A 13,349-nucleotide genomic window follows, 5' to 3' on the forward strand; every position below is an offset into this window, starting at 1 on the left:
TTTATTTTTTCTATATTTTAATATCCATTTTACTATATTTAAAATGAATAATTATAATATACATTATCCAATTATAATGGAATATTTGTTGATTGTTATATGTGGATGCTAAAAATGTCTTATTATGTGGATACTTTTTTGTGGATACTATACTTATTCTAAAATCAAGTCCACATGGACAATGAGTTATACACGTCCACTAAAAACTAATTAAGTTTTGGTGAAGTAGTCATTGTTAACTATCAAACAATGTTAACCTCATCATATCTCCAAAAAACCTAAGCATGAAACCGTTCATCATATCATATCCTAAACTCTAAATCAGAAACCTCTAAGCCCGAAGCCCTAAACCCTAAACCTCTAAGCCCTAAACCCTAAACCCTAAATCCTAAACTATAAACCTTAACCTTAGATCATAATAATAATCATAAATTTAATTTCATAGCAATTTTAACAAATGTAGCCAAATATGAAGATCTTTTACTACAAAACATGAAATTGACCCATCCCAACCTGTAAACCCTGAACCTTAAATTAGGCCAAAATTTTGACTACTTGCATTATATTCTTTATAAATTTCCAAATTTATTTATATTGTTCGCGATTATGTGGATGGTTAATATGCATAGATGGATACTTATTTTGGATGACCAATTAATCAAACAACTTGTGGTTTTGTAAAGTTGTAACGCCCGCGAACCAATTTGTGTATTTTTGGTGTGGGTGTCGATCGACACCCTTGGTGGCATCGATCGACACCATGTTTTTCCGGTTTGGTCGGGTTTGATTTTAATTGCGGATTGGTTCGGTTTTGGTTCAATTAAATCCCTAATCGTGTTGTTAAGTGTCTGAGACGAGATTGAGGGTTTTGGGAAAGTCTTTTGTCGCCGTTTTGTGAGAAAGAAAGGGAGAAGAAGAGAGAAAAACGTTTCTGAGTTTTCTGGGCTTGTTCTTGGAAATTTTGGAGAGATCTGAGGCTGTAGGAGGGTTATCTATTGCTGGAAACGAAGGGGGAGCTTCTGGAGGTGTTGTTTTCCACGTTTCTCAATCCAATCTTCCTGTTCTTGAGGTGAGTGCTTGACCATGGTTGATCTAAGCATGAGATCTCTCTTGTTTGTGTGTTTTCTTTGCTGTTTGTGTTGTTTTGTTGCTTGGGTTCGTTGCTTTTGTGATTCCTAGTGATTTCTGAGGTAATTGGGTGAGATTGGGACGGATTCGGGATGGTTTGGAATCGGGATTCGTCGTTCGTGTTCGCGCAGTTCGCGTCTGCAGGTATGGCATCGATCGACACTCAAGGAGCATCGGTCGACACCGTTTGGTGGAGCATCGGTCGACACCCTACTGGCATCGGTCGACACCTTTGGTTCAGCATCGGTCGACACTTTCTTGTGGCATCGGTCGACACTAGTCTCAACCGAGACTTGTTTTCCCTGGTTTGATGTATTGCTTGTGTTTGTTTGCTTGCTTGACTTGAGGGTCTCATATGCTTGTGTGTATAACCCAGTAGATGTGAGGACGGCCTCACTAAGTATTTATGATAATACTTACGCATCTCAATTGTTGTTTGTGGTGTGCAGGTAAAGGAAAAGTGTGATCGTGGAATCAAAGGCGATGAGGAGGAGGATGTTCTAGAGGCTTGATTGATTGTGGTCTAGCTGATGTTAGGTTGCTAGATTAAGTCATTGGAACATTGTAGGATGTTAGCTTTTGGTTATTTCTTTGTTTGGATTATGATGTTATTGGATTATTTATGTTGGAATATTATTGGAATTGTTTTATTTCGTTATCCGCTGTTATTGATTGTTGTTAGGATGTTAGTGGGTATGGGACCACTAGTAAATGAGGTATAAAAAAAAAAAAAACAGGAAGGGTTGTTTCATTTTGGTATCAGAGCCCTTACGGTTCTAGGACTAGGGTTCATTGTGCTTTTGCTGTTGATGTTTAGGATTCCATGCTATGATTGATTGTGTGGTTGGTCAATTGTGTGTGGCATGAAGTCCTAGAACATCCTCTTCGAGCCTGTGTTGTGATTCCACGGTAAGTTGTGTTTCTTGTGTAATAGAATTATTGTTTGCTTAGCCTTCTGTTCTTGGATGATACAGATGGTTAGGGGTGAGGATGCTGTTGGTCGCGGTCGTGGTCGTGGGCGTGGTCGGGGTCGGGGTCGGGGACGAGGTCAGGTTCCTGAGGCCAGTGTGAGTGTGACCCAGAGCATGGCCAGCGAGGAGGTGGCAGAGTCACAGGTTCATCCTAGTGTGTCTGGAGACCAGGCTGGTTTGGGTGACGGCAGGGCGGATGGGCCCGGTGTCGGTCACGGTGTTGCCCCGGGTGTGGGGGTTGCAGCGGGAGGTGCTCCAGGCAGGGAGGATGTCTTGATGGACTTGCTAGCTCAGGTTTTGCAGCGACTTCCAGCAGTTGTGCCGCCAGTGGTTGGTGGGCAGGATCCAGTAGTGCCGCCAGTGGTTGGTGGGCAGGATCCGGTAGTGCCGCCCGTGGGTGGTGGGCAGGGTCCAGCGGTGCAGCCTGTGGCGGGTTTGCAGGCAGGTGTGCAGCCGGGGGCCGAGGTTGTGGATGCTCAGTATGTGCGGATGATGGAGCAGCTGCGGCATGTGGGAGCAGGGTATTTCTCAGGAGGTACCGATCCGACTGTAGCGGATGAGTGGAGAGAGCGGATGGAGGATATTTTCCTTTCGCTTAGGTGTCCCGACCGGTACAGGGTGGATCTGGCAGTGTTTTACTTGTCAGGAGATGCTCGTGTGTGGTGGAGGTCGGTGACAGCACGGAGGATGCAGAGGGGTATGTCTTGGGGAGATTTTGTGGGGGAGTTTAACTCCAAGTATTTTCCTCAGGAGGCTCTTGATCGTATGGAGGCACGGTTCTTGGGTCTGACTCAGGGGGACAGTACAGTGCGGGAGCTGGATGCAGAGTTCAGTCGGCTTGTGGGGTATGCAGGCAGGGCATGGGAGCCAGAGGCGGCTCAGGTGCAGAGGTTTTTGTTGGCTCTGCGGGATGATTTGAGGACTCGGTGCAGAGTGAGGAGCTATGCTACGAGAGCAGAGTTGGTTGAGGTTGCAGCTGGGATAGAGGATGACTTGAGGTCACAGGTGGTTGTGGTCAGTTCTTCGGTGCAGCCACAGCAGTCTCAGCCGCTTTCTGTTCCTAGCAAGGGCGGCAAGCCTGCGCAGGGGCAGAAGAGGAAGTTTGATGTTATGCAGAGATCGAGGCACGGGGGTGCGAAATGCTTTGGGTGTGGTAGTAGGGACCACAAGGTGTCTAGCTGTCCACAAAGAGGTGAGCAGCGGGCAGTGACAGAGCAGCGGGCGGTGACGGAGCCGCGGACAGATACTCGGGTGTGTTACTACTACAGAGAGACAGGGCATATCAAGCCTCGTTGTCCCAAGTTGCAGCAGAGGGCAGTAGCAGTGTTGCAGGCTGGAGCTCAGCCAGGGGTGCAGCAGGGTGTGCAGCACGGTGTGCAGCCGGTGGGTTGGATTGAGCCGACGAATCAGGTGTACTCGACTCAGGAGCCCGGTGGCACTAGTGCAGGAGCGATCACAGGTATAACTTCTGAGATTCGAACTTAGTCAATTCAATAGTTCAGATTATATTTGTTTTTGTTTGTGGTCAAGTGTTAGGTTCTCAACACATGAAGTTTGTGTAGGGACCTTGTTGGTGGGCGGGTTTAAGTCCCATGTTATGTTTGATTCTGGAGCTTCTCATAGCTTCATTACTCCAGAGTGTGCCGTGAGTGCGGGGATCAGAGGGGATTCTGGAGAGCGTTCAGGAGTTGTCAGAGTTGCTGGAGGCAAGTTCCTGAGGGTTATTGGACGAGCTGGAGGAGTTGATATTCAGATCGCAGGAGAGTCATGGCCAGCGGATTTGCTTATCAGTCCAGTGGAGTTGTATGACGTCATTCTTGGTATGGATTGGTTGCATCGGTATAAGGTGCATTTGGATTGCTATCGGGGTAGAGTGGAGTTTGAGCGTCCAGTAGGGAAGTTGGTTTTTCAGGGTATTAGACCGACTTCGGGGAGTCTCGTGATCTCAGCCGTTCAGGCAGGGAAGATGATCGAGAAGGGCCGGGAGGCCTATCTGGTTACTATATCTATGCCAGAGTCAGTGGGGAAGTCTATGGTTAGCGGTATTCCGGTTGTGGAGGACTTTGAGGATGTGTTCCAGTCATTGCAGGGATTACCACCATCTCGGTCAGATCCTTTTACCATTGAGCTGGAACCGGGGACGATGCCGTTATCCAAGGCTCCTTACAGGATGGCTCCAGCAGAGATGGCAGAGCTGAAGAAGCAGCTTGAGGATTTGTTGGGCAAGGGTTTTATCCGTCCTAGTTGTTCACCGTGGGGAGCTCCGGTGTTTTTTGTTAAGAAGAAGGATGGGAGTTTTCGGTTGTGTATTGACTACCGGGGTTTGAACCGAGTTACTGTGAAGAACAAGTACCCTCTCCCAAGGATTGATGAGTTGTTGGATCAGTTGAGGGGTGCTACTTGGTTCTCCAAGATCGACTTGGCTTCAGGTTATCATCAGATCCCTATTCATGAGGTAGATGTGAGGAAGACAGCCTTCAAGACGAGATATGGGCACTATGAGTTTGTGGTGATGCCGTTTGGGTTGAGAAACGCGCCAGCTGCGTTTATGAGATTGATGAACAGCGTGTTCCAGGAGTTTCTGGACGTGTCAGTCATCATTTTCATTGACGACATTCTGGTATATTCTAAGAGTCCTGAGGAGCATGCAGTACATTTGAGAGCAGTGTTGGAGAAGCTGCGGGAGCAGAAGTTGTTTGCTAAGCTGAGTAAGTGCAGTTTCTGGCAGCGTGAGATGGGGTTCTTGGGTCATATTGTTTCAGCTGAGGGAGTTTCAGTGGATCCAGAGAAGATTCAGTCCATCAGGGAGTGGCCGAGGCCGTAGAGTGCCACTGAGATTCGGAGTTTCCTGGGGTTAGCAGGTTACTACAGGAGGTTTGTTCGGGGTTTTGCGAGTATGGCTCAACCGATGACTAAGCTTACAGGGAAGGATGTCCCGTTTGTGTGGTCACCAGAGTGTGAGGTAAGTTTTGCAAGTCTCAAGCAGATGTTGACTACCACGCCGGTGTTAGCATTGCCTGAGCAGGACGAGCCTTATGTTGTGTATACAGACGCTTCTAGAGTGGGGTTGGGTTGTGTACTTATGCAGCAGGGGAAGGTTATAGCTTATGCTTCGCGGCAGTTGCGGAAGCATGAAGCTAATTATCCTACTCATGATTTGGAGATGGCAGCAGTGATCTTTGCTCTTAAGATTTGGAGATCCTATCTATATGGTGGGAAGGTACAGGTATTTACAGATCACAAGAGTCTGAAGTACATTTTAACTCAGCCTGAGCTGAATTTGAGGCAGAGGCGTTGGATGGAGTTAGTAGCGGATTATGATTTGGACATAGCTTACCATCCTGGTAAAGCTAATCTGGTTGCAGATGCCTTGAGTCGGAAGCGGGTGGCTTCGGCTCAGGAGCAGGATATGGAGGTGTTGGTAGGTGAGATTAGTGCATTGAGTTTGTGTGCTATCTCACAGGAACCTTTGGGTTTGGAGGCAGTTGATAGAGCAGACTTGTTGAGCAGAGTGAGGTTAGCTCAGGAGAGTGATGAGGGGCTGGTGAATGCCTCTAAGGCTGCGGGTGCAGAGTATCAGGTTTCTGCTAATGGTACTATCCTTGTGCATGGTCGGATCTGTGTGCCCAAGGGTGAGGATTTGAGGCAGGAGATACTAAGGGAGGCTCATTCGAGCAAGTTCTCTATTCATCCAGGAGCGACCAAGATGTACCGTGACCTCAAGCGGTATTATCACTGGGTCGGGATGAAGAAGGACGTGGCTGACTGGGTGGCAAAGTGTGATACTTGCCAGCTGGTGAAGGCGGAGCATCAGGTTCCGGGTGGTTTGTTACAGAGTTTACCCATTCCAGAGTGGAAGTGGGATTTGATCACGATGGACTTCGTGGTAGGTTTGCCTGTGTCGAGGACGTTTGATGCTATTTGGGTCATTGTGGACTGTTTGACTAAGTCTGCGCATTTTCTGGCCATCAAGAAAACTGATGGAGCAGCGGTTTTGGCCAAGAAGTACGTGAGGGAGATAGTCAGATTGCACGGTGTGCCTGCTAGTATTGTGTCTGATAGAGATTCCAAATTCACCTTGGTGTTCTGGAAGGCATTTCAGGCGGAGATGGGCACGAAGGTGCATATGAGTACAGCCTATCATCCTCAGACTGACGGTCAGTCAGAGAGGACGATCCAGATTTTGGAGGATTTATTGAGGATGTGTGTGCTGGATTGGAGTGGTCATTGGGCAGATCACTTGAGCTTGGTGGAGTTTGCTTATAACAACAGCTACCAGGCTAGTATTGGGATGGCTCCTTATGAGGCCTTGTATGGGAGGCCGTGTCGTACACCATTATGTTGGACTCAGGTGGGGGAGAGGAGCATATTTGGTGCAGATTTTGTTCAGGAGACCTCGGAGAAGATTCGGGTTTTGAGGCTGAACATGAAGGAGGCTCAGGATCGGCAGAAGAGCTATGCTGATAAGAGGAGAAAGGATCTTGAGTTTCAGGTTGGTGATAGAGTGTACCTCAAGATGGCCATGTTGCGGGGTCCGACCAGGTCATTGACAGAGACTAAGTTGAGTCCGAGGTACATGGGTCCGTTCAGAGTGGTTGAGCGGGTGGGACCAGTGGCATACCGGTTGGAGTTGCCTGAGGTTATGCGTGCGTTCCACAAGGTATTTCATGTGTCGATGCTGAGGAAGTGTCTTCACGAGGGTGATCAGTTGTTGGCTAAGATTCTTGAGGATCTTCAGCTTAACATGACTTTAGAGGCGAGACCAGTGAGGGTGCTCGAGAGGAGAGTCAAGGAACTTCGGAAGAAGAAGATTCCTTTGATGAGAGTCCTGTGGGACTGTGACGGAGTAGAGGAGCAGACTTGGGAGCCCGAGGCGAGGATGAAGGCAAGGTTTAAGAAGTGGTTTGAGAAGCAGACCGTGACTTGAGCTTGTCTAGCCGGGTCCGAGTTGTGGTCCGTGGCTGGAGCGGGTACGGAGTATTCCAGCCCACCTCTCTTGATATTTGGTCGCTTTGGGGTGGTTGGTTGTGCGACTAAGTATCAAGATGAGGTGGTGCTCGGGATGCGGGTTGGTTGCTCCGGTTGTTGTATTTTTGGCTTTTTCTGATGTAATTTCGTTGAGATTGTAACGATTATGACATTTTTGAGATTAATAAGATGAGTATTTTTCTTTATGTTTGACTGTTGTTGTCATGGGAAAAGAGAAATAGCTCGGGTTTCTATTTTTGGAAAGTTTCCATAAATAGAAAGTTTCCACAAAAGGAAGGTTTCCATAAATAGAAAGTTTCTAAAAAGGGAAAGTTTTGTGGAAATGTTGAGGTAGATCTAGCCGGGAGATACTCGTTGGCATCAGTGTTTGTTTTTGCTCAAGGCCGTGCGGGCCCAACTCACGTGATACCGATAGCTCGATGGACTTTGTGGCCAGAGAGTGGGAGTGGTATGTTGCTTCGGATGACGATCCGAGAGCGCGCTTGAGGGTGACGACCCAAGAGCGGGATATGTGAGACTCCCTGGATACCGTCGCTGTGAGCCGCGGCTCGGCAGTGAGCCGGTATGTCTCGAGGGTTGCGACCCGAGAGCGGGGGGAGTGGGCGTGTGAGACTCCCTGGATACCGTAGCTGCAGGCTGTGGCCTGGCAGTTAGCCGGTATGACTCGAAGGTTGCGACCTGAGAGCGGGGGGAGTGTGTGTGTGAGTGACTTCCTGGATGCCGTAGCTTAAGGCGGTTGGCCTGATAGCGAGCCGGCATGATTCGTTGGTTGCGACCACAGACGGGAGAAGCACTGAGTTGTGAGCAAATAGTGTTTATGATGCGAGTATATTGGCTAGAGGGAGACCTTGAGGGTCAGTCGGAGGTGTGCCGGCTGTTGCGACAGTGGCACGGGAAACCTTGGCTGACGGTGTTTAGTCCGGTCTGGGGACGTGCGGGCCGTGCAGACGGTGGCACGGAGGTCCTTGGCAGATGGACGGTATTGCGGGATTCGGGGACGAATCCATATTGGTGGGGGAGAATTGTAACGCCCGCGAACCAATTTGTGTATTTTTGGTGTGGGTGTCGATCGACACCCTTGGTGGCATCGATCGACACCATGTTTTTCCGGTTTGGTCGGGTTTGATTTTAATTGCGGATTGGTTCAGTTTTGGTTCAATTAAATCCCTAATCGTGTTGTTAAGTGTCTGAGACGAGATTGAGGCTTTTGGGAAAGTCTTTTGTCGCTGTTTTGTGAGAAAGAAAGGGAGAAGAAGAGAGAAAAACGTTTCTGAGTTTTCTGGGCTTGTTCTTGGAAATTTTGGAGAGATCTGAGGCTGTAGGAGGGTTATCTGTTGCTGGAAACGAAGGGGGAGCTTCTGGAGGTGTTGTTTTCCACGTTTCTCAATCCAATCTTCCTGTTCTTGAGGTGAGTGCTTGACCATGGTTGATCTAAGCATGAGATCTCTCTTGTTTGTGTGTTTTCTTTGCTGTTTGTGTTGTTTTGTTGCTTGGGTTCGTTGCTTTTGTGATTCCCAGTGATTTCTGAGGTAATTGGGTGAGATTGGGACGGATTCGGGATGGTTTGGAATCGGGATTCGTCGTTCGTGTTCGCGCAGTTCGCGTCTGCAGGTATGGCATCGATCGTCACTCAAGGAGCATCGGTCGACACTGTTTGGTGGAGCATCGGTCGACACCCTACTGGCATCGGTCGACACCTTTGGTTCAGCATCGGTCGACACTTTCTTGTGGCATCGGTCGACACTAGTCTCAACCGAGACTTGTTTTCCCTGGTTTGATGTATTGCTTGTGTTTGTTTGCTTGCTTGACTTGAGGGTCTCATATGCTTGTGTGTATAACCCAGTAGATGGGAGGACGGCCTCACTAAGTATTTATGATAATACTTACGCATCTCAATTGTTGTTTGTGGTGTGCAGGTAAAGGAAAAGTGTGATCGTGGAATCAAAGGCGATGAGGAGGAGGATGTTCTAGAGGCTTGATTGATTGTGGTCTAGCTGATGTTAGGTTGCTAGATTAAGTCATTGGAACATTGTAGGATGTTAGCTTTTGGTTATTTCTTTGTTTGGATTATGATGTTATTGGATTATTTATGTTGGAATATTATTGGAATTGTTTTATTTCGTTATCCGCTGTTATTGATTGTTGTTAGGATGTTAGTGGGTATGAGACCACTAGTAAATGAGGTATAAAAAAAAAAAAAAAACGGGAAGGGTTGTTTCAAAAGTATTCATGGTTAACTATCAATCGATTTTAATCTTTCATGTCCATAAAATCAAGTCCACATGGATTAGTTATACACATCCACAAAAAACTACTTGTGTTTTGGTGAAGTAGTCATTATTAACTATCAAACAATTTTAATCTCATCATATCCCCTAAAAATCTAAGCATGAAGCCGTTCATTATATCTTATACAAAACCTCAAACCCTAAACCCTAAACCCTAAACCTTTAAACCCTAAACTCTAAACCTTAAACCCTAAACCCTAAATCTTAAATCCTAAACCCTAGAGTCTAAACCCTAAAGCCTAAATCCTAAACTTTATACCTTAACCTTAGATCATAAACCATGATCATAAATTTATTTTCATTGCAATTTAACAAATGTAGTCAAACTGAAGATCTTTTACTAGAAAACATGAAATTGACCTACCCCAACCAGTAAATCCTAAACCTTAAATTAGGCTAAATTTTTGACTTCTTGCCTTACATTCTTTATAAATTTCAAATTCATTGATATTGTTCACTATTATGTGGATGGTTAACATGCATAGATGGATACTTATTTTTGGATGATCTAAGAAAAAATATATGAATGCCTAATTAAGTAAAAAAAAAATGTGGTTTGATAAAGTAGTCATGGTTAACTATCAAACAATTTTAATTTTTCATGTCCATAAAATCAAGTCCATATGGACGATAAGTTATACACGTCCACTAAAAAATACTTTTGTTTTCGTGAAGTAGTCATTGTTAACTATCAAACAATTTTAACCTCATCATATCCCCTAAAAACCTAAGCATGAAACCGTGCATTATATCTTATATTAAACCCTAAACCCTAAATCCTAAAATTTTGATCATAAACTATAATCAGAAATTTAATTTCATAGCAATTTTAACAAATGTAGCCAAATCTAAAGTATTTTTACTAGAAAACATGAAATTGACCTACCCCAACTTGTAAACCCTGAACCTTAAATTAGCCCAAAATTTTGATTTCTTGTATTAGATTTTTATAAATTTCTAAATTTATTGATGTTGTTCTTAAGTGGTAAAGAAAGATTTGGAAATTATATTACTGATTTTTGTGCTAGAAACACTTGGAATCCATCGCCTCAATTCTTTGAGCTTAAGAGAAAGATTTCATTGAAAAAATTCTATAACCAAGTGTTAAACTAGAATTATTCATTTAAACATGTCCACATGTTCATGATTTGTATGACATAATACACCATTTTGCTTATTTCATTTAGAAAATATTGATGCTTTTCTCTAACAAAAATTATATATTTTTGTGTCTACACTTTCCAACTAACAAAAATTTTATATTTATTTAAACAATGAAAGAGAGAAAAAAGAATGAAAAAGAAACATGTGAATTGGGTAACTAGAGAGAGATTTATAGTTTGATGGCATTGTTGTAAATAGAGTGATAGTGAAAGGATATGATAGTTAATAGACATAGAGAAAGTGTCAAAATAGTAGAAAGTGTGTCACATGGCAAATACTTTTGAAAAAAGTGGTTAGAGTGCAAATATTCCTATTGAATATGACAAAAAAAAGAGAAAAATTGCAATTTATCAAATGTATCTTCCAATGAAATTTTGTGTGTAGGACCTGATTTTAAGGTATTGGATCAATATTAATAGGATAAGTGTCTACTGACCATGTGTTAGCCTTAGCACATAAGGCGATCTGAAGTAAAGCATTTGGAACGCAATGTCATGGTCGGTAATTGAGTTTCGGAGTGGCAATGTTTAGGTCGTGACGTTTTGGTTTGTGTGGTTTCATCCGAGTCAAAAGTACGAAGAGACACAACTCATTGTCTTGTAGTGACTGCTGTTTGTTTTCTATAATAATCAATTTTGTCTGTATGTAAATAACAAGTTTCAGGTAAATAAAATAATTTTTTTTGTCTGAGATGGACGAACGATAAAGCAAAGGAGTGCCGATAACAACACAGAAATATGTTTGGTTTATCCAATTTTGCAGAAATATGTTGTCTTTGGATCATTTTCGTTTTTGTCAGCAATTGTCAGATGTAAAATGTAACGAATACTAATAAACACATGTTTTGTAGTGATATAGTATTATAATGTCACCTTGGTTTGTGTGGTTTCATCCGAGTCAAAAGTACGAAGAGACACAACTCATTGTCTTGTAGTGACTGCTGTTTGTTTTCTATAATAATCAATTTTGTCTGTATGTAAATAACAAGTTTCAGGTAAATAAAATAATTTTTTTTGTCTGAGATGGACGAACGATAAAGCAAAGGAGTGCCGATAACAACACAGAAATATGTTTGGTTTATCCAATTTTGCAGAAATATGTTGTCTTTGGATCATTTTCGTTTTTGTCAGCAATTGTCAGATGTAAAATGTAACGAATACTAATAAACACATGTTTTGTAGTGATATAGTATTATAATGTCACCTTGGTTTGTTAAGATAGACATATAGACAACGTCAACAAAATCGATTGATACTTTTATTAATCAAATTCGAATTAAATACAAAGTTACAATGAAGAGGTATCTAGTAAAATTTACTCACATAGCCACGGCTTCGTGTGCATGTAGAATTAACATGAGAGATATTATAACTTTTTTCACTATGATGCAGAATTAACAATCCTGCTTCGTGTGCATGTAGAAATCCTATACTCACGGACCAGATTAAGAAGTTATTTTCCTCTACATCATTTGATCAAAACGAACCAAACATACAAATGTAGTTAGTAATACTGAAACAAAAGCATTACTTTATTATCATGACCAATTAAATAGACTACACGAGTCTATTAGTGTATTAGACATTTTTTGAAAAATAAATAAATAAGTAAGCAGTTTTTGTTAGAAATTTGAAGAATATGCACTTTTTAACTTTTATGAGATAGAGAATTTGTGAGAGAGAGTATAAGACAAAAATAAATAGAAAGACAATTAGAGAGAGTATAAGACCCCACTTGATATGATCTCGGTCCACGGACGTGAGCTACGAACGTACGGACGAAACTTGAACCAGCGGTACGAAACGAATGGACGTCTCAGCTAGGCTGCGGAACGGAAGGAAACGAATAGGGAACGTGATTCAGACACGAACAACTCCAAAGGAACGATAGGAACAAACGGATAGAGGTTCACGAGGGGATGCTCAACTCGCTAGTCTCTTGAACATATGGGGGTAGAGGTGGAACGAGGTAGCGACACACGAGGGATGGATCTCCTTGTGATACGGCTGAGCTAGAAGATTACGAACCCGGTTTGTGAAGCTTCTAGAGTTTCGTTTCAATCACTGAAAACGAGAGATAGAGAACACTTTGATTTTTATTACCAGTCTAACCTTTACATGATGGAGTCTAGGCCCTTTAAATAGGCTGGCCATTAAAAGGGAACTCTAAACCCTAAAAACGTGGGTCAAAACAAAACGCAGCGTCCAGAAAATAGTTTTAAAAGAAAAGGGTCATAAGCGAAAATAAACAAAGGATAGGATGGCCACGTGGCCGAAAGTGGTCCACGGCCATGGCCATGCATTAGGGATCATAACCTCGTTAAAACCTCCCTTGGTAAACCTATTGGGACAAACTTAAGGTAGGAAAAAGGTTACTACTACCCTAACGACTTGGAGGTCATCACCTTTGTGTAATGGTGAAGACCGAGAGAAGAACCTCGGTTGGCTGTCCGGTGGGTTGAACGGTTCCATGGTCGAACGCCTCTTGTTCTTTGACAAATTCTTGGACAAAGATGAGACACTTCTTTCTTGCGGTCCTAGCTGATGTCTGGCTCCTTGTTGTAGCTCCGGGTGTTAAATTTGGTGCTTGGGTTGATGGCCGCCTCAGGCCGGTCGAGGCTGCATCCACGGTTCCATGTGCGGTCATGTCCTCGTCTGTGTCCTGGTACTGGGAATCGTCCTGGGTTCCATCATTACCTCCCCCTTGAAAAGGTTTTGCCCTTAAAACATCTTCCTCGGTACCTACATCAAACGGGACCAAATCAGACACATTGAATGAGGTTGATGTTAGGTACTCACCGGGCAGTTCG

At 43.8% G+C, this 13,349-nt stretch overlaps 1 pseudogene; it reads left to right on the forward strand.

The window, feature by feature from the left end:
* Nucleotides 1–2,213: 2,213 nt before the first annotated feature.
* Nucleotides 2,214–12,043, forward strand: LOC147948245 (uncharacterized; annotated as a pseudogene).
* Nucleotides 12,044–13,349: the final 1,306 nt, after the last annotated feature.

This window comes from Camelina sativa, chromosome 2, assembly GCF_030686135.1.
Source record: "Camelina sativa cultivar CO46 ecotype springtype chromosome 2, ASM3068613v1".
NCBI classification, from domain to species: Eukaryota; Viridiplantae; Streptophyta; class Magnoliopsida; order Brassicales; family Brassicaceae; genus Camelina; species Camelina sativa.